This window comes from Myxocyprinus asiaticus, chromosome 28, assembly GCF_019703515.2.
Source record: "Myxocyprinus asiaticus isolate MX2 ecotype Aquarium Trade chromosome 28, UBuf_Myxa_2, whole genome shotgun sequence".
In the NCBI taxonomy this organism is placed as follows: Eukaryota; Metazoa; Chordata; class Actinopteri; order Cypriniformes; family Catostomidae; genus Myxocyprinus; species Myxocyprinus asiaticus.
In genome coordinates, this window is record NC_059371.1 from 43390470 (window position 1) to 43414374 (window position 23905).

At 40.0% G+C, this 23905-nt stretch overlaps 2 protein-coding genes across 2 annotated transcripts in view; one reads left to right on the top strand and one right to left on the bottom strand.

Moving 5' to 3' along the window:
• The window catches only part of LOC127419355 (zinc finger protein 721-like), a 30817-nt gene extending 24513 nt beyond the window's left edge, over positions 1–6304 (bottom strand). Inside the window, exon 1 of the mRNA XM_051660713.1 lies at positions 6171–6304. The gene's annotated coding sequence lies outside the window, so the exon portion shown is untranslated. The remainder of the gene's footprint in view (positions 1–6170) is intronic.
• The window catches only part of LOC127418577 (zinc finger protein 721-like), a 620351-nt gene that overhangs the window by 450851 nt on the left and 145595 nt on the right, over positions 1–23905 (top strand). The gene's annotated exons all lie outside the window — the stretch shown is intronic.

The window sequence follows — 23905 nt, forward strand, 5'->3', positions numbered from 1 at the left end:
AAAGGAAACCAGTTTTATTGAAAAAAACTAAACCGATTTTGGACAAAAATGACCGAACAGTGCATGAGGGTTAAGTTTCCGACATTGCTTATCACGTGTCAGCTACGTAACCCGTACATGACTTAATTGCTGTAGCCATTATGTCCACTGACAGACTTTCTTGCCTGTGTTAAAAAAAAAAATTAGCAGACGTGACAGCGCTATGGATCATGAAAAAACTTTTAACTAAATAACACAAAGAGCAATGGTGTTGATGTTGGAGTTGCTGTTGTGTTCAGTTGACGACTATACTGCTTTATCAGTGCTGTTTTATGAACAACAATATTGTTTTAGCCAGATAACTAGTTAGCTGGCAGCTATCTAGTCTCATTACTGGTTTACATGACAGCAGGGCTAGGTAGCCACTAGCCAGCTAATATGTCCTTAAGTTCCAGATGTACTTCTGCATTCCTGATCGAATCGCGCCAGGTCGAATGCACTGCATTTTAAAATATACTCTTCTACCGTAAGCAAATACGAACGCTTTCGACGCATGCCCACTACAAATACTTTGTGATACTCTTTTAGTACATACAACAGCGGGCACACGTGTTGGCGATGCTCGTATCAAGAAAATCTGTGTCGCAAGGACTGTGCTGGGGCTGAAATTTGCGTGACGCGTACTGTGCACGTTCCGATCAGCAACGCGGACCACCGGCTATAAGAAAACCATTTTTAGTTAACTACTACTGGATAATGCAGCAGCAAAATGAAAAGTAATTCCAGTAAAAATCTTTAGTGAACATGAAGCCAGTTTTATAGACACATTTTTATTTCTACATTGTATGTGGACCTTGAATGTGGAATGGATTCTTTAGTGGATCTCTTTTGTGTTCACTTTTGTTGTGATAGAAAATCACATTACACAGTAAATTTAAATATTATTATAATTGAATAAGAACAATAATAATAATTATATTAAACTATTATATTATTATACTATTATACAGTATATAACATTTCAGTCATCATTTCTTAACTTTAAAATCCTATGGCTTTTTTTTTGGAGGAACATTCCAGGAAGAACTCCGACCTGCGCTTAAACAGTAGCACTCCACGAGTCCAGCGTGCACGTGCTGCTATGAGTGAGTCAACAACAGAGCAGCGCTCATTCATTGAAGCACGCTGCACATGCAGACTATATTCTAAGTGTTCTACTAATGTATTCAACTAATATATATATATATATATATATATATATATATATATATATATATATATAAAATCAATTAACATGATGTAATGAAATTGCATATAATGATGAGCTGTCACTGTATGCAATAATTTTTATTATTTGCAAATATTATGCTTTGAGTTTACATTCATTTGTTTAACAAGCGCTAAAAAAAGTACTGTCTCTTAAGAAAGCCGGCACTTGGGGGTCACGTGGCGCCATGCGAGGTTCGGACATGTCAACAGCAAGCTCTGTGCACTTTGCTAGTTTTAATACTTTTTGTGTCATAAACCAGTGAGATTCGATACACCCTGATTCTTAACTGTTCTAGGAAGACAATATGTCAAAGAATTGAAAATCCTCAGGCTCTGGAGACATTAAAAGACACATACGTGCTCAAGCTGAAGCCCCTGAGCAGCAGGCCGTGAGCCCCGGAGCCGATTTGCCAGGTGAGCGAAATTTGGCAACAATTGATGATCGTGTCGGCAATACTGACGAAGGTCTTTGCTGACTTGGAGGAGCTTGCTGTAATACGTCAATCGATCACTGCCATGGAGACAAAATTCACTGAGATGGTTATAAGAGTGGCGGATGTCGAGAAACGGATCGATTATCTGGTGTCATCGGAGAGGGAATTAGCTGCTAATCCGCTAGCGACCAAGGCGGACTTGGAGCACATTTGGGAAAAGTTGGAAGATATGGAGAATCGTAACTGGTGGAATAACGTCAGAATTGTTGGAATTCCTGAGGGAGCAGAAGGTCAGAATATCATGGAATTCCTGGACGGGTCAACGCCTTCAGTCGTGCATTGCACTCACATATCCATATTTCTCAATTATAAAGTGATGCAGGACGTTCAGACAAAAGAAGATACAACCCAGTTGTTAACACCAAGGAGCCATCGGGAAATGTTCCAGGCGGCTCATCATAGTCCGATGGAGGGTCATTTGGGACAGGGGAAAACACTAAACCGCCTCATGGCCCGTTTCTATTTGCCAGGCATTCACGGGGATGTTAGCCGGTGGTGTGCGACATGCCACGAATGTCAGCTGGTGAATCCGCCAGCCACTCCAAAAGCACCATTGCGCCCTCTTCCGTTGATCGAGGTTCCCTTTGACAGAGTTGGGATGGACCTCGTCGGGCCATTAGAATGGTCAGCACGTGGGCATCGCTTTGTGTTGGTTCTGGAGGACTACGCTATGCGATACCCTGCAGTGCCTTGTCGCAACATCTTAGCACGTAGTGTTGCAGAGGTACTCTTTAGAATAATCTCCTGAGTGGAGATTCCGAAAGAAATCTTCGCTGTTCAGGGCACTACTTTCATGTCACGTACACTATGTGAGCTGTATGAATTATTAAGTATTAAATCGATTCAGACAAGCGTGTACCATACACAAACAGATGGCTTGGTCAAAAGATTTAATAAGACTTTAAAAAATATGATTCGTAAGTTCGTGCACGAAGATGCTCGGAATAGGGATAGGTGGCTCGAACCTGTTATTTGCAGTACGAGAGGTCCCGCAAGCCTCCACAGGGTTTTCTCCGTTTTAATTGTTATATAGGCGTAAGCCCTGTGGCGTGTTAGACGTCATGAAGGAAAGTTGGGAGGAGGGACCTTCGCAAAGCAAAATTGAAATTCAATACGTTCTTGACCTGAGAGCAAAACTGCACACACTGGGGCATCTATCACAGAAGAATTTGCTACAGGCACAAGAACGTCAGTCCTGGCTGTATAACAGTGGAGCTCGGCTACGGGAATTTGCACCGGGAGATAAAGTACTTGTATTACTGCCCACATCGAGCTCTAAATTACTTGCAAAGTGGCAAGGGCCCTTTGAGGTCACATAGCAAGTTTGGGAAGTCGATTATGAGGTAGTGCGTACAGATAGGGGCGGGGCTTGTGAAATGTACCACCTCAACCTACTAAAACCATGGAGAGAGGTGGTCCCCGTATCCTTGGTGATGGTAGTTCCGGAGAGGGAGGAGCTTGGCCCGGAGGGGAGTCTAAAAGCCAATCAGTTCACCCCAGTACCTGGCGGAGACCACCTCTCGCCGTCACAACGTACGGAGGTTGCCAGGTTGCAAAATAATTTCTCTGATGTCTCGTCTCTCCCAGGCCCCACTAATCTCATAAAACACCACATCGAGACAATCCCAGGATTAGTAGTACGTAGTCGTACCTACCGCTTTCCCGAAAACAAGAAACAAGTAGTACGGGAAGAATTAAAGGCCATACTCAATATGGTGCGATTGCTCGGTCCAGTTCTGTGTGGATTATAGAAAGGTCAAACTTATTGACAAACTGCTCGATCTGTTGGGCTCAGCTCGCTTTTATTCGATGTTGACAAAGGGATATTGGCAGATCCCCTTAACGGCGATGTCCCGTGAGAAAACGGCCTTCACACCGTTTGGATTACACCAATTTGTGCGATCCGTTCGGTTTGTTTGGGGCCCCGGCTACGTTTCAACGTCTTATGGCCTGAATCCTCAGACCGCATGCTGCGTATGCCACTGCTTATTTGGATGATATCATTATTTACAATAATGATTGGCAGCGGCACATGCAGCATCTGAGGGCGGTTCTGAGGTCGCTGCAACAAGCGGGGCTCACAGCAAAACCAAAGAAGTGCATGTCTCAAGACATCAGCCATGAAGTTAAAGCTTGGTTGTAAATGGGTCTTCCAAATGGACAATGACCCCAAGCATACCTCAAAAGTTGTGGCAAAATGGCTTAAGGACAACAAAGTCAAGGTATTGGAGTGGCCATCACAAAGCCCTGACCTCAATCCGATAGAACATTTATGGGCAGAACTGAAAAAGCGTACGCGAGCAAGGATGCCTACAAACCTGACTCAGTTACACCAGTTCTGTTTGGAGGAATGGGCCAAAATTCCAACAACTTATTGTGAGAAGCTTGTGAAAGGCTACCCAGAATGTTTGACCCAAGTTAAACAATTTAAAGGCAATGCTACCACATACTAACGAAGTGTATGTAAACTTCTGACCCACTGGGAATGTGATGAAAGAAATAAAAGCTGAAATAAATTATTCTGTCTACTATTATTCTGACATTTCGCATTCTTTTTTTTTTATCCCCTTTTCCTCCCAATTTAGAATGCCCAATTCTCACTACTTAGTAGGTCCTTGTGGTAGCATGGTTACTCACCTCAATCCGGGTAGCGGAGGACAAGACTCAGTTGCCTCTGTTTCTGAGACCGTCAATCCATGCATTTTATCACGTGGCTCGTTGTGCATGACACAGCAGAGACTCCGCATGTGGAGGCTCATGCTACTCTCCACGATCCACACACAACTTCCCACACGCCCCATTGAGAGCGAGAACCACTAATCACAACCTCAAGGAGGTTAACCCATGTGACTCTACCCTCCCTAGCAACCGGGCCAATTTGGTTGCTTAGGAGACCTGGCTGGAGTCACTTACACACCCTGGATTCGAACTTGCGACTCAAGAGGTGGTGGTCAGCTTCAATACTCGCTGAGCTACCCAGGCCCCCCAACATTTCACATTCTTAAAATAGTGATCCTAACTGACCTAAGACAGGGAATGTTTTCTACAATTAAATGTTGATTAAATTGTGAAAAACTGAGTTAAAATTTGATTTGGCTAAGGTGTACGTAAACTTCTGACTTCAAGTGTATATCAAACACCAGACAAACCTATTATTACAATAAATGTTATATTTAGCTTGGTTGTTTTTCAGTAGAGTGAATTAAAGAGCACCTATTATGGTTTTTCAAATATTACCTTTCATGTAGTGTGTTATATAGCTGTTTGTGAATGTAAAAAAGTCTGCAAAGTTTCAAAAATCAAAGTGCATGACAAATGGAGTTATTGACTCCCAAAAGAAAGAACCAGTTCTGAACACCTGAAACGAGTGGTTAGTAATTCCAGACTTACTTCCTGTACTAACCTACATAATTTGGTAACAAAAAACCCCCTCAGGTCTTCACTGGCTGCTCGCGAACAGCTTTGACCCGCCCTCAAACACTACGCTAAGCGGTAGACCAATCGCAACAGACTGGGAAATCTGGCCAATCAGAGCAGAGTAGGCTCACTGAAAGGAGGAGTTTAGAATGAATCCTTTAGAACTGATCATTAAACGAGTCGTTTTTGACACTGGGGGGAAAAAAAAGAAAAGGTAATGCTGCAATTTAAATTATGAGCATATTAAAGTTAAAAGTGTTTTTTGAACTTGGATGCATGTAAATCTATTGTATGAGACCTTTAAAACAAAATTAGGCACGTTTAAAAGCCATAATAGGTGCTCTTTAACTCCAGATGATGTTTCTCTGTATGTCACTAGCTTGTGACTCGAGTCTTTTGAATTCATCCAAATGAAAAAAATCACTACAAAAAGAAATTTTAACTTCAACAGAATAACCCTGGTAATATAATGTATATTTATAACATATATTTATATCCAAAAGGCATATTGACTGTCTCTATAAAAATAATATAATTATGACAACAACAACTGGTATAAGTTATCTGAAGATCAGGAGACCATGCTGCTATAATGTCTTTTATGGGACGTTTAAGCGACGTTTTTAGGACATTAGTAAAAGTTTGTCAAGAATGAACTTTACCAACACGTCTTCAAACTGGACTAAAATATAAACATGAGTTTAGCCACAGACAGAAAGTGTAAATAAACCTGTTCTGAAGTGTTTTAGTTGTTTTGTTCACCTCTTGTATATGACCAGTAATCCCAAAAGTATTTACACAAACTTCAGGAAACCAAAACTAGTTTGTTTCTTTTTGTTTCTCCTGAAACTGAATATTTTAAGCTTCCGACACAAAACAATGCGACATGCGTACATAAGCTTATTTTACAGTCATTAAGAAACAGAGAAGGATCAGAGAGACAAATGTACAAAATGAACAGAAAAATAAATATAAATCTCACAAATGATGTAAAACACATTGAACACGTACCGAACTGAGAGCTCAAACTGTAGTAGTGTCTGAATTCGTCCCCTATTCACTATATAGTGCACTATTTTGGGTGTCTTCTTATTCTGTTTTAATGATTTGGGGTGTCGGAGTTCTTTCTACTTCTTGTGTTTTCTGGCGGTTTTTAAAACAACTGCTGGTGAATTTCCGACATCTGCTGGACTGGAGTGTTTAAAATACCAACATCTGATTAATCAGTCCTGTTGTCTAACTTTAAAATACATTATATACTTTAAACAGTTTTAAAGCATTATGCAGTAAAATGAAATGAAAGTTCTTCTATTTCCAAGGACATTATTGTTTCTATGATTTAGAATCTCTTATGTGCTACATATTTAAAGGTTTAGTTCACCCAAAAATGAGAATTCTCTCATGTGTATGACTTTTTCATCTGCTGAACACAAAGATTTTAAGAAGAATATTTCAGCTCTGTAGGTCCATACAATGCAAGTGAATGGGTACCAAAAATTTGAAGCTCCAAAATCCACATAAGTGCAGCATAAAAGTAAAAAGATTTGATAGGTGTGGGTGAAAAACAGATTAATATTTAAGTCCTTTTTTATTATAAATTCTTCTCCCTGCTCAGTCAATTTCCACTTTCACTTTCTCATTCGCATTCTGTTTTTGGTGATTCACTTTTTTTTATTGATTCATATATTAAACAAAGAACAGCAAAACATATACAAACAGAATCAATACTAAACCCCACTAATACCCCCACCCCCAATCCCCAACCCCACCCCGGCCCCCAACTACACCCCAGTGGTCACACATGATTAATGACACACACACACACACACACAAAAGTAATAAAATCACACACATTAACCACTACACCTCTCTCTCTCCACTGCACCTCCCCGAGAGCCCTCCAAAAACGCCAGATATTTGTCCCATTTCCCCACAAAAAAGTCCAAATTCCCCAGTCTTCTAGATGACCCTTCCTAAAAGCCGCCACCCTCCCCATCTCCGAGCACCACTCCTGAAATGGGGGTGCTCCAGACAACTTTCATTCCCTTAAAACTATTTTTCTGGTGATCATGATGCTGGTTATGACCCAACTCTTTATATGCCTATTCTCCACATCTATGACCGCCCCATTGCCCAAAACACAGAGTCTGGGGCAAAATGAAATTTGAGTGCCCAATACATCACATAAAACTCTGAACCTTCAACCAAAACTCTTGGATCTTAACACACGACAAAAAGACATGGGTTGTGTCTCCATCTTCCAATTGACATCACCAGCAGTGGGGTGTGTCTTTAAGACCAAGCCTATACAATCTAGAGGGGGTCCAATAGAATTTATGTAAAATCTTGAACTGCATAAGGCACACCCTTGCATCTCTAGATGAAGACTTGACATTTTTTAAAATTCTAGCCTACACTCACTCCTCCAATACCAAGTTTAAATCTTTCTCCCATAATCTTTTGATAGAAGTTAAAGCGCCATCCCTCAGACTCTGAATTAGCAGGGAGTAATACACTGATACCTCATGACCTTTTCCAAAAGCAGTAATCACCACTTCCAAAGTATCTGCCGCTTTAGGGGGGGTGTATGCTACTCCCAAAAATAGTACAGAGCAGGTGGCGCAGCTGTAAATATCTAAAGAACTGAGATCTAGGAATCCTAAAATGTTGAACCATATTTTCAAAAGATCTCAACACTCCACTCTCATATAGGTCACCGAGTGTATTAACCTCCCTCACAATCCACTCTGACCAGCAGAAAGGGGACTTATTAATACGTAGTTTTGGGTTCAGCCATATGCTCGAGGCAACATTTAAATAAATGTCTGAATTAAACACACTGGAAACTTTTGTCCATACCACGTGCAAATGCGAGATAACGGGGTGTAACTTCTCAAGTTAGTTTAACAGAAAGGCTTTGCAATGGCAAAATAGGGGCAAGAACTTCCTGTTCAATACAAAACCAGGAAGGGGCTCTCTCAGGTGGAAGCGATCAATGAGCCAAATGTCTGAGACTGAATGCATAACAATAAAACAAAATCTTGGGTAGGCTTAGTCCACTTTTGTCAATTGGCCTATGTAACTTATTGAAATGTAATCTGGGATGCTTACCATTCCAAATGAAGGACTTCACTATGCTATCAGATTGCTTGAAATAAGAGAGGGGGACATCTACAGGGAGAAACTGTAGCAGGTAGTTGAATTTTGGAATACAATTAATTTTAATAACATTAACTTTCTCAATCATATATATATGTAATGAAGCCCACCTGCCCACGTCACTCGAAAACCTTTTTATTAAGGGGTCAAAATGAACTAATCAAATAACACAAATTTGCTGGGAATAATATGCCCAAATATTTAATGCCCTGTTTGGGCCACTGGAAGGTGCCCAGCTGAAAAGCCGTTACTGGGCAGTACGCTGTCAGAGCCAAAGCTTCGGATTTAGACCAACTGACTCTATATCATGAGAACTTAGAAAAGGAATTAATAATTCTGTGGAGGCAAGAAATAAATCTAGTGGGGTCGGAGATGAATAATAAAATATCATCTGCATAAAGCAAAAGCTTATTCGCCATACCTCCCGCCATCACCCCTGGAAAATCATCTTCCTTTCTTATCGTAGCTGCTAATGGTTCCAGGGCAAGACAGAACAATAATGGGGAAAGAGGGCAACCCTGCCGAGTGCCCCTATCCAGAGTAAAATAATCTGAAATGAATCCATTTGTTTGTACCACCACTACCGGGTGTCTATAAAGCAGCTTACTCCATCCAATAAAAGTGTTCCCGAACCCGTACATTTCCAAAATCTTAAAAAGATCATTTTTTACAATATTTTAACATCTAGCTGGATCAGGGAAATTGGACGGTAACTCTTACACTCACTTAGATCTTTGTCCTTTTTAAGAATCGGACTGATCCGGGCTTGTGTCATGGTTGGCGTAAGCTTTCCATTCTTTAATGATTCTGTATAAACTTCTAGCAAAATTGGAGCCAGTTCTGTAGCATAAGATCTAAAAAATTCAGCAGCAAAGCAGTCAGGCCCTGGAGTCTTGCCTGTAGGCAAGCTCTTAATTACCTCGCCCAGCTCCTCCAAGGTTATCTCAGAATCAAGAGAATTGTTTTGCTCAGCTGGGAGGTTAGGGAGTTCTAATGGTTCCACAAAGTTTCTAATATTTTCATCAATAGATGAAGATGTGGAACTATAGAGATCATGATAGAATTCTTTAAAAGCATTATTAATATCAATGGCCGAGGTAAATATTTCACCACCAGCAGATTTCACTGAGGGAATGGTAGAAAAAGACTTGCCCTGAATAGCCAAAACTCCACCTTCCACGACAAAATAGTATTATATCTGTATTTCAATCGGGTCAATTCTCTGAGGCCATCAGACGACATTCAGCACTTCAGCTCTGCCTTGGCACTTTTAATATTCCCTTCCAACTCCACGAGTTCTCGTGCTTTGGATTTTTTGATGAATGAGGCATACTGTATGACCCAACCCCTAAGAACCGCCTTAAGTGCCTCCCAAGCCACACCCACAGAGGATACTGAGGACCAGTTGGTCTCCATATAGATACTGATTTCAGCCTTTAACATTTGTTGGAATTCAGGATTTTGCAAAAGGGATACATTAAAGCGCCAACTATATGATTTATTTTTCTCCGTATGTGGCAACATTTCTAAACTCACCAGGGTGTGATCTGAGACTAAAATGTTTCCAATTGAATAATCAACAACAGATGAAATGAGGGACCTAGATATATAAAAAAATCTATTCTAGAATAAATCTTATGGACTGATGAAAAAATATATAGTCTCTACCAGATGTGTTCAAATGTCTCAATATCTGTAAGACCAAGATTTTTACACATCCTGTGAAGTGTCACTGTTGCTCTAGGGGGCTTACACACTTTTGCTTCACTATGATCAAGGACTGAGTCCATCAAAAGTTTAAAGTCTCCTCCCAACATTCTTCAAGATCTATAAAAAGCCCTGATCATCAGTGTTAGGTGCGTAAATAGTAGCCAAAATCAACCTTTGCCCCTGAATACAATTTCTGCTAAAACAATAATGATTCTTCCTAATTTATCTTTAATCTGTTTGAGACATTTGAATTATAGATGTTTACTTATCAGTGTAATGACTCCCCTTCCCTTACTTGAGCCAGCACTAAAAAAAAACATGTCCACCCCATATCTTCCCAAATTTTTCAGCTTCCTATGGGGAAAGATGTGTTTCTTGAAGAAACACTATATCATGTTTCTTACATTTAAGAAAATAAATAACCTTCCTTCTTTTTATGGGGTGCCCCAACCCATTCAGATTCCACGTGGAGAGAGACAATCCACTCATATTAACATTTGACATTTTGACATATTAGAAAAAATAGATTGTGTGTCAAAAATTAAATTATAACAACCACATTCCAACATTAGTGCAACAATCAAACCCCGAACTTCCCCCCAAACAAAAAACACAGAAAAAAGAATATATGCTCATTAACCCTGCGCATGACAGCGCCAACTGGTGTCCATCCCTCTAAACTCAAACAGTCCATGTGTGCCTACGAGAGCTCCGAAGGTGTATTCCTCTACAAAACAAACTCCAGCTGCTAGGCAGAACCAGCACAAAAAGAAACAATAAAGGCACCCAGATTCCTCGGACAGTCAATTGAATGTTCAGTGAGTCAGGCCCACTCAGCTGCATAGAAAGTATCACACAATAACCTACACACACCATTGACTTTATGAAGGACATCGCTTGCTGTGGGCATGTAAATATTTTGCGGCCATCCAAAGTATCTATTCTCAATTTGGCCGGGAACATCAGTGCAAAAGCGACTTTCTTGCATTCCTTGAATTGATCACGTTTCTCTTTTGTCGAATTCGCAAAGTCTGGGAACAAGAAAATGTTGTGGTTCTTCCAAGAAAGCCTTCCGTTACTCCTCGCCTCGTGTAACAAAAGATCTTTATTGGATGATGTCAGATATTTGGCCAGAACTGATCGGGGCCTGTCTCCCTCAGCGGATCGCTGAGCCGGAATTCTGTGAGCTCGCTCGATTTCCAGCTTATGGCCTGTTATGTCGATCAGACTCGGGAAGAGCCCATCCAGAAATTTCACCATATTTCAACCTTCTTCGTCTTCAGGAATTCCAACAATTCGGACGTTGTTTCGCTGGCTACGATCCTCCAAATCCTCCAGTTTTTCCCAGACATGCTCCATGTCAATCTTGGTCACTAGCAGATTAGCAGCTAATTCCCTCTCCGATGACTCCAGATAATCGATCCGTTTCTCAACATCCGACACTCTTGTAACAATCTCAGTGAATTTAGTCTCCATGGCAGTGATCGATTGGCATATTACAGCAAGATCCTCCAAGTCAGCAATGACCTTCGCCAGCATTGCCGACATGTTCAACAGTTGATGCTGAATGTCCTTCTCTGCACTGTCCAAATTGAGTACCGGGCTTGCGGCCTCCTCAGAGGCTTCAGCTTTAGCACGTAAGTGTTTTTTAATGTCTCCAGAGCCCGAGGATTTTCAATTCTTTGAAATATTTTCCTCCTAGAACAGTCAAGAATCAGAGTGTATCGAATCTCAACAGTTTATGACATAAAAAGTGTTAAAACTAGCAAAGTGTGTAGAGCTAACCGTTCACACATCCGAAACTCGCATGGCGCCATGCGACTCCGATTCACATCCTTCTTGCATATCGCCCCCTAATGGGCAGAGAGGAGAATTTATGACAAAAAATTACTTAAATATTGATCTGTTTCTCACCCACTCAGATGCAGAGGTAAATGTCTAAACCAGCTGGGAACTACTGCCTGCTGCACCTCCGCTGATGCCAGCTTCAGTTGTCCAGCTACAGGGTCATCAGCTGGGAGCCACCTATCATGGATGTTTCACCCCATTAATCCCAGAACATCTCCTGGTGGAATAGTGGTCAGGAACGTCTCCCTACCAACCCCCACAGCTGGACACCGGATCCTCTCGATTGCCTCTCATTCTTGCTCTCCCATCAAGACATTCCTCCTTTCAACCAGGGTTCAACCCCCTATGAGCAAACCTACCCTACATCAGAGGCCTCTTCTCTGTTAGAAAAAGCACAAGTTATCAAACTACCACCCATCCTGTGCCTGTCCTTAAACCAATCCTCCAACATATTAAGTAGGCGAGCGACAAGAGACTGCGTCAGCCACCCCTCCAAAGTCTAGCTTGGCCTGGGTTTGCTCCCCCACTCAGTCCCTCTCCAGAAACCCCTGGAAAAGGACAGAGTGGGTCAGCGGAAATAGCTCCTCCACATTGTTTTCCTCTTATACTTGCTACCTCACAACAGATAGCAATTGTTCCCTATTCCTACTTCCTCACTTCTGCACACTCCACTTTTCATTCTTCCTTCTTAACCATAGCCAGAAACTCCCTTTTTCTGCTTCCTCTGTCATTTCCTTTAGAGACTTCTTCATCGCTTATCCAAAGATACCAGTGTTTTTCAACAGGTGTTGATTTGATGTTCCAATAAATCCTCAGCACGCAAACTTTGTTGCAGGGTGTGGCAGCCTTCAATCCATTTTCCCTGCACTTGGTAGACAGATCAGCATATTTTAGCTTCATTCTCTCATAAGCTGCCTTCAGTCCCTCTTCTCGTGGGACAGTAAGTTAAATCATTATGATTTTCCTAGCTGTTGCAGACCATAACACTATGTCTGGCCTCAGGAGGTGATGGCAATCTCAGTAGGAAATTTTAACTGCTGACTAAGGTCGACCATCATTAGCCATCACTTCCATGTGCCAGGATTGACTTTTCTTCCCTCTGTGCTGTGCCTTGTGCCACCTCCCTTTTTAAAAAACTAAGTGTACTTCCTCTGAGGAGCATGATGGCCTTTATTGGCCTTTATTAAACAAACCTCAAGGATCTCTGTCAGGTTTCGTAGAACATGATCATGCCACCACCTGTACCGTCCTTGTGCCATGGCGGTCTTGCACCCAGCCAACACCACAGAGGGGACAACCCTCTTCTTTACCAATCCACAGAGACAAATTTCCAGGACTTGAAAGAGTTTCATAGGCAGATCTTATTAGAAAACTAGTCTGGCCTGGGGTATCAAATCAAATCACTTTATTGTCACTCAAACATATACACAAGTGCCACAGTGGGTGAAAGTCTTGGGTGCAGTTCTGAGCAATATAGCAGTCATGACAGTGATGAGACATATACCAATTTACAATAAACATCAGATTTACACAACAAAACTTACATATCTAATATACACATAATTACACAAAACACAATATACAAATAATAATATACAATGTACATTATACAATACACACAATATAGAATACACATACACACAATATAGAATACACAGTATACAATAAAAATAGTATATATAAAATATACAGTAGTTTGTATTGTGCTGTACTGACATTCAGGCTGACGGTTCGATGGCTGAGTCTGGAATCTCCGCAGACATCCAAGTTTCTGTAAGGCAGATAATGAAGCAGTCCCTTGTCTCTCATTGGAAAGAGATATGGGCTCTCAGCTCGCAGAGCTTGTTGCCCAGAGACTGAACATTTGACAGCAGAATACTGGGTAGCGGGGGTCGATTTGCACAACATCTTAGTCTGATGAGAACGCCGTCTCTTCTTCCCCTTTTCTGGCTACATTTCCGCAGCCGGGCTGCCCAGACAAAGGGCTCCGCTGGCGTGTTTGAAAACAGCAGGTCGGCATTGAGGTATTTAAAGTCCGTTTTCGGTGTGCTATTGCAGAACCAATGTCCAAAAGTGTTTGTCTATCATAGACAATAAGGCAGATAACATCCAAGACAAAAAACATAAGAATTGTAGAAAAAGCAAACAAAAAACTGCAATATTGGGTCGGAGCTCGCAACGCAGCAGCCATACTTGGCGACATCTTGAGTTCATATCTGGGATGGCATGATGTTGACTAAATCATGAGAGAATTTTTAAAGGGATAGTCCACTCGAGGTCACGTGACGCCAAGCAAGAATCAGACATGTGAGTGACGAGCTCTGCGCACTTTGCTAAATTTTTAATTATTTTCATGTTATAATCTGGTGAAATTTGATACACCCAGTTACACATTTGCTCTTTGAGGCAAAACATGTCAATGAAGTCAAAATCCTCGGGCTCTGGTGACATTAAAAGACACTTACGTGTTCAGGATGAAAGCCCCGACAGGCCTACAGACCGGGGACTCGATTTGGATGGCGCAGCAGGAGAGGTGATCCAGCATCAGTTGTCCAACATGTCGGTGATGATGACGAAGGTTCTTGCTGACTTGGAGGATCTCACTGTAATACGTCAATCGATTATGGTGATGGAAATAAAATTCTCTGAGTTAGTTACAAGAGTGACTAATGCTGGGAGACGAATCGATTGTCTGGAATCTTCGGAGAGGGAATTAACCGCTAATCCGCCTGTGACCAATGTTGATCTCCTTGAAAAGCTGAAGATCTTGAGAATAGAATCCGCAGGAATAATGTTCGAATTGTTGGAATTCCTGAGCATGAGGAGGACAGAGATGGTGAAATTCCTAGATGAGCTTTTCCCGAGTCTGCTCGACATAACAGGCCACAAGCTGGAAATCGAGTGAGCTCACAGAGTCCTAGCTCACAGATTTGCTGAGGGAGATCGATCGATTCTGGCCAGATTTCTGAGATCATCTGATAAAGATCTTGTGTTGCGCCAGGCGAGGAGGAAAGGAAAGCTTTCTTGGAAGAACCATAATATTTGTTCCCGGACTTTGCGAGTTCAACAAGAGAGAAACGCGATCGGTTCAAGGAATGTAAGAAACTCTTAAAGATCACTTTTGCTCTGATGTTTTCGGCCAAACTGAGAATAGAAACGAAGGACGGTCGCAAAGTATTTACATGTCCCAATCAGGCAATGTCTTTTATTGAATCAAGGGGTGAGTAAACCATTGGGTGTTTCTCATGTGAGTGGGTCGACTCGCTGTACTTACTCTGGCTTTTGAGGAAGCTTGGCTTCATTTTGGTTTCTTTTTTCTTTTTGCGTTGGCTCCGCCAAGCGGCTGGAGTTTGTTTTGTGAATAACACTTTTCCTTAAACTTTTGCATTGACGAAAGATTACTTTTGCATTTAAGTTCCCGGCCAGTTTGAGAGTGGACACTATGGATGACTGCAAAATATCTACATGTTCACACAAAGGATATCTTTTATAAAGTTGACAGATTGTGTAAGTCGGTATATACTTTTATGCGTCCTCCGAGTGAATTGACTCGACCATCTGGGGAACCGGGATGCCGGTTTTGTTTCTTTTTGTATTGGTTCCACCTAGCGGCTGGAGCTTGTTTTATTGAATAACACTCCTTTGGACAGCTGTGGATTAATCTGTTCATTCTTCGTGCTTATTCCTCCTGCTGGCTGGAGTTTGTTTTGTTGAGCATTTTTACGGGACATTGGAATGATTACGTCATCCGCTGAACTTATAAGCCGGCTCACTGAACATTCGTCTGTCTGTCCGAGGAATCTGAATGGTTTTATATCAGCTGGAATTTGTTTTGTGGAAGATCACACCTTTGAGACAGTTCTGTGAATGAATCTACATGTTTTTGTGTTCATTCTTCCTATTGGCTGGGGTTTATTTTACAAAGTATTTTCTGTTATGTAATTTTGCCTCACAATTTGTGAGGCAAAATTGAGCAATCCGATGGCAAAGTTGTCATGGGGGCTTGTGGGCGTTCATGGACCTTTTGAGTTTAGAGGGATTGTCGCCGGTTGGCGCTTTCATGCGTGGGGTTAATGCGCACGTTTTTCTTTTTTCTGTTTGTTTTGTTCAGGGGGAAGTTCGGGGTTTGATTGTTTCACTAATGGGGAATGTGGTCTGTATAATTTTATAATATAAAGTTTTTGATGCACAATTTATATTTTCTACTATATCAAAATGTCAAATGTTAATATGAGTGTACTATCTCTCTCCACATGGAATATGAATGGGTTGTGGCACCCCATAAAAAGAAGGAAGGTTATTACTTTTCTTAAACGTAAGAAATATGATATTGTGTTTCTTCAAGAAACACATCTTTCTCTGCAGGAAACTGAAAAATTTGGGAAGATATGGGGTGGACATGTTTTTTTTTAGTGCTGGCTCAAGTAAGAGCAAGGGAGTCATTATATTGATTAATAAACATCTACAATTCAAACGTCTCAAACAGACTAAAGATAAATTAGGGAGAGTCATTATTGTTTTAGCTGAAATTCAAGGGCAAAGGTTGATTTTGGCTAATATTTATACACATAACGCTGATGATCAGGGCTTTTTTATAGATCTTGAAGGGATGCTGCAAACCGCTGGCACCCCTCATAATATAATATTGGGAGGAGACTTTAATCTTTTGATGGACTCAGTCCTTGATCACAGTGAAGCAAAAGTGTGTAAATCCCTTAGAGCAACATTGACGCTTCACAGGATGTGTAAAAATCTTGGTCTTACAGATATTTGGAGACTTTTGAACCCATCTGGTAGGGACTATAAATGTTCTTCATCAGTCCATAAGATTTATTCTAGAATAGATTTTTTTTTTATATCTAAATCCCTCAATTCATCGGTTGTTGATTGCTCAATTGGAAACATTTTAGTCTCAGATCACGCCCTGATGAGTTTAGAGGTGTTGCCATATACAGAGAAAAAGAAATCATATAGTTGGCACCTTAATGTGTCCCTTTTGCAAAATCGTGATTTCCAACAAATGTTAAAGACTGAAATCAATGTTTATATGGAGACCAACTGGTCCTCAGTATCCTCTGTGGGCATGGCTTGGGAGGCACTTAAGGCAGTTCTTAGGGGTCGGATCATACAGTATGCCTCAATCTTCAAAAAATCCAAAGCACGAGAACTCGTGGAGTTGGAAGAGAATATTAAAAGTGCAGAGGCAGAGCTGAAGCGCCATATGTCAGCTGATGGCCTCAGAGAATTGACCCGATTGAAATATAGATATAATACTATTTTGTCGCGGAAAGTGGAGTTTTGGTTATTCAGGGCAAGACAGTCATACTTTGAGTCGGGTGACAAAGCAGGGAAGCTTTTGGCTAGATATATAAAGCAGAGAGAGTCTCTTTCTATCATTCTCTCAGTGAAATCTGCTGGTGGTGAAATTTTTACCTCAGCCATTGATATTAATAATGCCTTTAAAGTGTTCTATCTTGATCTTTATAGTTCCACATCTTCGTCTACTGATGAAGATATTAGAAACTTTGTGGAACCATTAGATCTTCCTAAACTGACGATTGAGCAAAAAAAACCTCACTTGATTCTGAGATTAACTTGGAGGAGCTTGACGAGGTAATTAAGTCCCTACCTACTGGCAAGGCTCCGGGTACAGATGGTTTTGCCGCAGAATTTTTTAGATCCTTTGCTACAGAACTGGCTCCACTTTTGTTAGAAGTTTATACTGAATCATTAAAGAATGGAAAGCTTCCTCCAACCATGACACAAACCCGGATCAGTCTTTCTTAAAAAGGACAAAGATTCAATCGAGTGTAAAAGTTACCGTCCAATCTCCCTGATCCAACTAGATGTAAAAATATTGTCAAAAATTCTGGCTCACTGATTAAGTAAGGTTATGACATCTCTTATACATATAGCTCAGGTGGGGTTTATTTGGGGCCATAGCTCTTCTGATAACATCAGGCGTCTCATCAATATCATGTGGTCAGTAGCGAATGATCAGTCTCTGGTCACTGCCATCTCACTTGACGCCAAAAAGGTGTTTGATATGGTAGAATGGGATTATCTTTTTCAGATTTTGGAAATGTATGGGTTCGGGAGTACATTTATTGGTTGGATTAAGTTACTTTATAGACACCCTGTTGCAGCGGTACAAACAAATGGATTAATTTCAGATAATTTTACTCTGGATAGGGGCACTTGACAGGGTTGCCCTCTTTCCCCTTTATTGTTCTGTCTTGCCCTGGAACCATTAGCAACCATGATAAGAAAGGAGGATGATTTTCCAGGGGTGGTTGCGGGAGGTGTGGCGCATAAGCTATTAATTTAATTTAATTAATTTTATTTATTTATCACACATTATACGTTTGCACATATACAGTGAAATTCTTTTTTTTTTTCACATATCCCAGCTAAGCTGGGGTCAGCAGAGCTTCTGCTTTACGCAGATTATATTTTATTATTTGTCTCTGAACCTACTAGATCTATGCCTTGCCTCCACATAATTATTAATTCCTTTTCCAAGTTCTCAGGATACAAAGTCAGTTGGTCTAAATCCGAAGCTTTGGCTCTGACAGCCTACTGTCCAGTAATGGCTTTCCAGCTGGGCGCCTTCCAGTGACCCAAACAGGGCATTAAGTATTTGGGGATTTTATTCCCAGCAAATTTGTCTGATTTAGTTAGTGTTAATTTTAATTTTAGTTTCGAGTGATGTGGGCAGGTGGGCTTCATTACATGTATCGATGATTGGGAAGGTTAATGTTATTAAAATGAATTGTATTCCAAAATTTAACTACCTGCTACAGTCTCTCCCTGTAGATGTCCCCTCTCTTATTTCAAGCAATTTGATAGCATAGCGAAGTCCTTCATTTGGAATGGTAAATGTCCCAGATTGCATTTTAATAAGTTACATAGGCCAATAGACAAAGGTGGGCTAGGCCTACCCAAGATTTTGTTTTATTATTATGCGTTTGGCCTCAGGCATTTGGCTCATTGGTCGCTTCCACCTGAAAGAGCCCCTCCCTGGTTTTCTATTGAACAGGAAGTTCTTGCCCCTATTTTGCCACTGCAAAGCCTTTCTATCAAAGTAACTGGAGAAGTTAAATCACACCCCGTTATTTCACATTTGCACGTGATTTGGACAAGAGTGGCCAGAGTATTTAATTCGGACATTTATTTAAATGTTGACTCAAGCATATGGCTGAACCCCAAATTATGTATCAACAAGTCCCCTTTCTGCTGGTCAGAGTGGATTGTGAGGGGGGTTTACTACACTCGGCATCCTGTATGAGAGTGGAGTGTTGAGATCTTTTGAGAATTTGGTTCATCATTTTACGATTCCCAGATCTCAGTTTTATAAGTATTTACAGCTGCGCTACATGCTCTGTACTGTTTTTGGGAGTAGCACACACCCCCTAAAGCGGCAGATGCTTTGGGAGAGGTGATTACTGCTTTTGGAAAAGGTCATGAGGCATCAGTGTATTAATCCCTGCTAATTCAGAGTCTGGGGGATGGAGTCTTGACTTCTCTCAAGAGAGTATAGGAAAAAGATTTGAATTTGGTATTGCAGGATGGAGTGTGGACTAAGATTCTGAAAAATGTCAAGTCTGTATCTAGAGATGCAAGGGTTCGTCTTATGCAATTTAAGATTTTACATAGATTTTATTGGACCCCCTCTAGATTGTATAGGCTTGGTCTTAAAGACACACCCACCTGCTGGCGATGCCAATCAGAAGTTGGAGACACCCATGTCTTTTGGGGGTGTGTTAAGATCCAGGAGTTTTGGTTGAGGATTTGGAGTTATTTGTGTGATGTTTTGAACATTCAGGTTTTGCTTTGTCCCAGACTCTGTATTTTGGGTGATGGGCGGTCATGAATTTAGGGGATAATCACATTAAAAATTGGGTTCTGACCAGTCTCATGATCGGCAGGCAAGTAATTTGAAGGGGTTGGAAGTCAAGTGGAGCACCCTCTTTTTCGGAGTGGTGTGTGGAAATGGGGAGGGTAGCTGCATTTGAGGAAGCGGTAAGTAGAAGGCTGGGGTTTAAGGACTTATTTGTTAAAAAATGGGGCAAATATTTAGTTTTTTGGGGGGAATCTCGGGGAGGGGATGTGGAGAGTGTAGTTTAGTTTAATCATGTATGCTTATTATTATTTTATTTATATATATATATATATATAGGGATTGTGTGTGTGTGTGTGTTATGTGGGACCACAGGGGTGTTCGTTAGGGGTCAGGGTGGGATTGTATTAGTGGGGTTTAAATGTAAAATGTTGATTCTTTATATATGTGTTGAGTTTTTCACTGTCATGTGCATATGAATCAATAAAAATGTTAATTACAAAAAAAAGGGATAGTTCACTCAAAAATGAGAATTTAGAGAATTTAAAAAATATATATTGTGCTCAGTGATACAGTGGCAGTTTATGTTGACAACCTCTTCAAGCTTCAAAAGAAAGCAAAAGTATAATTCAGAAGTCTAATAATTTATTCCATGAGACTTGTGATTGTTCTGAAAGCATACAAGGAGGTTTGGTGAGAAACAAACCGAAATCTAATGTTTTATTTAGTAAAACTGTTGACCGAATGTTGATCAGTCAACAGGAGTGCATGCTCATATGATTGCTCGAGAGCAGTATTGCTCGCGAGAGGGGGCGTTCAAGTAAAAACTCGCTTTATCTAAAAACAGGTTCCCACAGCGATACTAACAACAGAAAACAACACAGCTGCACACAAACCAGAGAACCGAACTTATTAAATATGTATATGAAGAGCTTGTTGTGGAAGAATAGATGCATTTCTATATGCAGCCTCATTTGTTTGAAACGGTACTTGGAAATCAAACTAAGAGGGATTGAAGAGTCTGAGGCAGCCACAGTCACACCGCGTCTTACACTGACAGCAAACGATACGTGATAAAAGGTATCTTTTATATGTTAATATGTTTTTTGTCCTAAACAGCAGTGACGAGCGACAGGATATTCTGTTGATTTCTATTTTCAGCATCACACTGGGTAACTCCATCTGCTGTGAACTGGCACTAGTCCAAAAACTTTCTCAGAACAGTATATTGAATTGAAGCCATCATCTTTTGAGCTTGATAAAAACGACTTGATTTTGGCCAAAAATGTTACACTTATTGAATGTTTTCGCTGAAGTCTCGCTCTCTTCAAGAGGAGTTTTGTCACACACACCAGTTCAGAATGTTGAAGACACACATTTGGGATGACATGAGAGTGAGTAAATGATGAGAGTATTTTCATTTTTGGATGAACTAACCCTTTAACATGCAGATCAGATAATCACCTATTCAGAACACAGCTCATCTACATTTATCCACATCAAGTAGCTTCTGTGTCCAGATAACTGATCGGATCTCTTTTCTTCTTGCAGTAGTATTCGAGTATGACATCAAATATGTCCCTGTCACCATGCTGACTGGAAACAAAACATAATGCTTTTTCACTCATGTAGAATATTTTTATAAAGTTGAATATAAATTAATCAAGTATAATTGATGTAAATATAGCCATTTTATTCTACAATTATTTCTGATGGTCAAAGCATATATCTTAATTTGTGTTTGTGGAGAGGTCTGTCTTGGAATGGAATGTGGGGCCCCTCGCATATGGTAAACTGAGTCTCCTGTGTTAACGCTAAAGAAAATACGGTGAGGTCTCTCCAAGGTGGTGTCCAGTGACACATATGGAATATATTAGCCATGCCTTGGGAGATCATATGTATAAAGGGGGACAAACCCATTTTGCGGGAGTTGCGCTCGGAGCAACTCGCCTTTTTATATCTGATAATAAAGTCTATTTTCTGGCATCAAAACTGGCACCTCTCACAGAGGTGGCAGAAGCCACAACAAATTGGCAACGATTAAATTAAACACTATAATGTCTTGATATCTGAATGTAAGAACCCATGATTATTTGTTTTGTTCTTGATTTTCTATGTGTTTAAATATGTCTGGAGAACAAATTTGCATGTGAGTTGCAACTTTATCAGTGTAAACTTGATCAGCCAACAAAACTAAGATAGGTAGAGTTTATTATTTTGTTAGGGACTGTCTTATGGAGAGATTGAGTGAGATGCTGTTAGTGCCCTGAATAAACAGAAACCTATGACCCCTTACTCTCTAAGGATGGCACCTTCAGACTTTGAATGGGAGAACTTGTTTCTCTTGGTGTCTCCACTCAGACAGGCGCGCCCCGAATTTAGAAAAGATAGATAGCAGATTCTTTTAATTAAGATTACATATTTTTCTTTTATTTTCTTGTTTTATATAAACAGTGTAGGCATTGGTTGATCATGGGTACACTGAGAGCTGCCTTTGAGACTAGAATTGAAGGAAAGAAAATTAAGAATGATTTGTTTCATTTCATGTTCTCTGTTTTTTCAATTTGCTGAAGTTGTGCTCTTAATATCAGTTCTCTTGATCTTTATATGTGACAAACTTACCAACATTGTGATGCTTTTTCCTTGGGTTTGTTCTGTGACCAATCATGCCAGATAAAATGGAAAATAAAGTCCCAACCTCCAATAGGGAGGCAGAACTAAGCAAACATTGTAAACAGTTTTGCTCAGATGCTCTGATATCTAACAATATAGAAGTTTTTTTTCCTTTTGGACATGCATAAAATTGAAAATGTTATTTGTGTTAGAAGTTCTGATTTGAAGATTTAAGAAATATCTTGGAGCTATTTGATTGTAAAAATAATTGAAAATGCTAAGGAAAAACTGATAATTGGTAGTAAGTGAAACCCATGGAGAAACATTAAGATTAAAATGAGCATCATAAATAACTTCATATTCATGAGTCTATTCTGTGTGTGTCTTTGATACTAACTATGTTTTACCCTTTTTTTTGTCATCATTATGTGCATGTTGTTTCATGAACTCAGTCTGGAACCAGTCACTCACCATTACAGATGGCTGGGCCAGATGATTTATGAAGCTGTTAATACTGCAAAAGGAAGTCCAGAGAAAAAAGACTGAAAATGATGTGGGCTTTTATACGATTGGACCTCCTGCTCTCATGACTGCTGGTAATCATTACTGATTTGACATTTCAAATGTGGATACAAATTTCTCTGGATAAGTTGATTTCAGTCTTATACGACTAACTGGATTTATGATTTTCCAAACTGCCATTCATGGGTTTAATACCCATGTCTAAATTGTTCTGAGGGTCTAAATTTAAATCCAGCATCTAACCGCTGATTAATTGATGTGAAGGTTAAATATTACAAATTTAATGGCAAAGTTAGAGTTACCTATTGGATTGGTTACTCCCCCAAATTTTCCAGAAAGTACCCTCACTTTAAAGAAAAAGGTTAGTGGGTGCTACAGATAGTTGATTGAGTGTCTTTTTTCTAGTAAACTATTTCTATTTTGAGATTAATCCATGAAAGTATCACTTTAGAGGCCTACAGTTTCTGCACTGTGAATTTTGGTTTTACCATTTAACTGAATCATTTGTCAAGAAATGCTGAGAAGTATAAAATAATAATAACTGAAAAATCTTATTGTTAAATGATGCTGAAACAGTAGAATATTAAAAAAAATAAGAGACATGAAAAATTAAAAGGACGTAGTGTATGATATTGATCAAATATTTCAAAACACAAGAGATTTGTCTGACTTTCCATTGTGCCACTTTACTACTTTAATTTGTTTAAAAAATTTAATTACTTTTCTGTTTGTTTAAAATGGTGATTTGTGTTGCTTCATTAGAATGAAAGTTCCTTCTCCTGAGAAAGAGTAAGAAAAGGGAGAAAGTAATTATAAGAGAGTTAATTGACTTTAAAAAGAAAAAGAAAGAGGAGATTATATTAGTAATAAAATGACATGACTACAAGATAGGTGTTGTAAATGTAAAGCTCTGCTTGAACAGAAGGCTAAATTAAGTTGTATTGAATGAAAAGAGAATGTCAAAAAAGAAAGGTAAAGTTTGTGTTTTATTAAAGATTTGATGGTTCTTGGTTTAGGGATCACAAGGTATATGGCATTCTCATGAAAGACAGAT